Source organism: Cupressus sempervirens, chromosome 4 (genome assembly GCF_028749045.1).
Source record: "Cupressus sempervirens isolate cs-2001-9-10 chromosome 4, ASM2874904v1, whole genome shotgun sequence".
NCBI lineage: Eukaryota > Viridiplantae > Streptophyta > Pinopsida > Cupressales > Cupressaceae > Cupressus > Cupressus sempervirens.
Genome location: NC_143121.1, coordinates 583880042 through 583883472, shown reverse-complemented (window position 1 = coordinate 583883472; position 3431 = coordinate 583880042). Strand labels below are relative to the sequence as shown.

The following is a 3431-nucleotide window of genomic DNA, read 5'->3' as shown; positions in this document are numbered from 1 at the left end:
TCATCCCTTGCAAAACTCTTTTGGGAATCCCAACATGAAGATTATTCATCTCTAGATTTCTCTTTTTCCCAGCTCCAATTTGTACTATTAGTATTCTGTACATTGTTCTCCAGGTGATCATGAGACCAGCCATGATTCTGCGTACTATATTGACTTCTCTTCCATCCTGATTATCCACGTGAGGATGTACTACTCTTTCTATTTTCCCAAGTATTCCGATATTTGTTGGACACCATCCCACCCTCCCTTTGAATTATCCCATTGATAAGAATCCATACCTGAAAAACCAATTTAACAGTTCATCATCCTAATTTGCCTAAAAAGTATCCACCATAAAGTTAAAAAGAAATTTTTTAAAGAAAAATAATTGAGAAACCTTGATTGCTTCCTTTAAGCATGCCCTCTTTATCATTCGAATCATAATTTGGATCTACATTTGGATTAGCAATCACCTCTGGCATTTCTTGTAATTTTCAAGCATGCTCATCAGGGCTGCTTAGCAGCTGCAACTTCTCAACAGATTCCCTTAGCGTGAGACATCAAAATAAGTCAAGGATTGACAACACAAAATTTTTTACAGCACAAACAACTTATATCATTGTTTCATGTCATCTTTGTCCATTATTTATAGCTATGATGTCACCCAATGTTAGTAAACTAAATACACCTGGTTGATTGTACAAATATTCTAAAACAACTGCTCCATTTTTATTTAACTATTAATCAACACTGAATATCTAAAGCTTTGAGGGTCTCATTGAAAATAATAGGAGATAGAATTATATACATAAGTTGAACCAATAAATTATGCTCCTTTGGACCATTTTATCAAGACATTACGCAAAGGGCAAAAATGTTCAAGCAGACAATACCATATCTCCAACAAAATGACATGGTCACTCAATACATACTTGTTTTAAGTTTGGTCAATTTGGTGAATCTGTCTAAGCAGCAAAAATAGAAAAAACATTATTTTCATGTTTGTTAACCAAAATTTAGAGGTCAAATAATTCATATCTTAGATTGTGTTTATGAAGTAAAAGCTCCCAAAAGCTCAAATAAATACTTGATAGTCCATCATAATAATGGGCCACTTTGAGAGGGAAAACCTTCGAAAGTAAATATATCATACTCAGGCCATGGGCATGACCCAAGCCAACTAAACTACCTTATGAGACTAAAAAAATGATCCCATAGATTAATTATGGATTATGCTAGCTACAAGTCTGCTAATCAAACATATCTGCAGTGAATGCTCAAGGTATCTATGCAAAGATATAAATTCAACATAACTATCAACGACATATCAAAAGATATCAGTATTATACAAGGAAGACAATGCAACAACAAATTCCTTATCATTTGAAAATTACAGAGCATTGGTTCTTCTTTGAAAATAATTGATGATATCCATTACAATATCCAGTCTGCATTGGGAGACAACCTTATACAGGAAATCATACATAGAACTATCGATAATAATGGATGCATATAATGGTATTGAGAACTTCTAGATTTACAAATGTACACAAAACCATCAAGTGACAAACAAGGTATGATATCCAACGATAGCTTGGAATGGAATAGCAACATCAATGCCGACAATTCATGATTTGAAGTATATACAGAGGCAAAGAACCACACCATAGAAATTGGGAACTAACTATTTTAGGCTTAGCTAGAGCATGAACTAATATGAATAAAGGGAGATTGCAAAAGTGGAAAGCAGAGTATATAAAAAGATAATCAATTGTAAGATATTGTAGCAGCAACATCACATTTGGAAAGCTTGCGAGCAATACACATTTGATACATTACACTCGTGATCATCTCGGTAGAAGAAATATCATAAATTAAATAGTGGTGGTGATTGGTATTGGCAGCTTACGTCAAGATTATCATCAACAATCAGTGTTAAAATATTAAGATCAATTAATAAATATAGTAAGGAATCTCTTAAATAATCATCATCATACACAGTGAGGAATCTCTTAAACAAATAAAGGCAATGAAGAATAAATAATTATACCAAGAAGAGTGCTTCCTATCAATTATTAAAACCTATATTGAGCTCATTGTGATCAACAAAATTATTTGAGGCAAATAATATATTAATGAGCTAACAAATGCAACAGTGCTCTACAAATCCCTGAAGCGATGAGAAAGGTGGCTTATCAATTTAATGCTCATGACAAGAAGTCTATAGAATCATTGAATATGGGTTCACCCTAGGGACCATACTCCATAATCATGAATAGTGCTCTGCAACTTGGGAGATGGAAAAATATTCCAAAATCTTAGAGTGAGATACCCTGCCTTTGTGACAATTATTTCATCCAATGAAGTAGCAAGGTAAATAATCCTATGTATATGGCCTATTAGAGGTTCTAGCTTTATCATGGTTGGATATAATCATACCATTATTTGGTTTTGAGAGTATCCATGAGCTCTTAAAAGTTCATTAACATGTTTGCACCAAATAAGATTACAAACTTGACTCCCAGTATCCATACAGTTCAAATGAGTATTTGTTCCTACATTCCATAATCATATGCATTGGTCTATTGTCCCACCTCTAGATGCTAGAATCCCATGTTATTGGGGAGACCATGTAATGGCCTTTATTGCAATTGTGTGCTCACTAATATTAACAATGGTTGTGTTGATTGTTGATTCCAAACTAAAAGTTGATTATCATTTCCAATCAATGCTAGCTCACAGTCATCATAGACCACTTCAACCCACATACCTCTAATTTATGTCCAACAAGCTTTCCAACAAAGTCCTCCTCAACTCAAATATCTCAATGAAGAATATTACGATCCCTACTACTAGATGGCAAGACCTGAGAACTTCAAGCTAGTGCCCTTGCTCTAAGGAGATGACCTCCCATGGTTTGGGCCTTTTTACATCAAATTGCATCCCAGATCTAGATCTTCTAATTGTTAGCACCTACAACAAGATAAGTGCCATGATATCAATAATTACAAGTCCTGCTCCTCCCATGGAGGGCCAATTTGCTACAAATATGAAGTGTTGTCACAACAAAGAAATCACATTTGTCTTTGATGGTTGTTTGGATATTGAAAGATATAATGAACATGATGCAGCAGTTATTTCATCTATCTGCCTTAAGGATTGTGCATTTGTAACAAGAAAAGAAACATCATATATATTTAAGCAGCTCTATAAAATAGAGGAAGTGAAATTTTTTGAGGAAATTATAATGATGATTTCATAAATAGCTAAATACATATATATTTATGAAGTGAGACTGGCTAAATAAAGACATGAGCTGACATTGCATACTCAGGGGATAGAGATCACTTTCACATAATCAGATAAAACCAAACATAATTAAAAGGGTCTTCTCATGGTATGTATGTGTTGAGAAGCATGGATGATTTACAATTCTGCATTATCTCATAATG

General features: G+C 33.8%; 1 pseudogene; it reads right to left on the bottom strand.

Moving 5' to 3' along the window:
* Positions 1-2208: 2208 nt before the first annotated feature.
* On the bottom strand, positions 2209-2974 carry LOC149562550 (B-type cell cycle switch protein ccs52A pseudogene; annotated as a pseudogene).
* Positions 2975-3431: the final 457 nt, after the last annotated feature.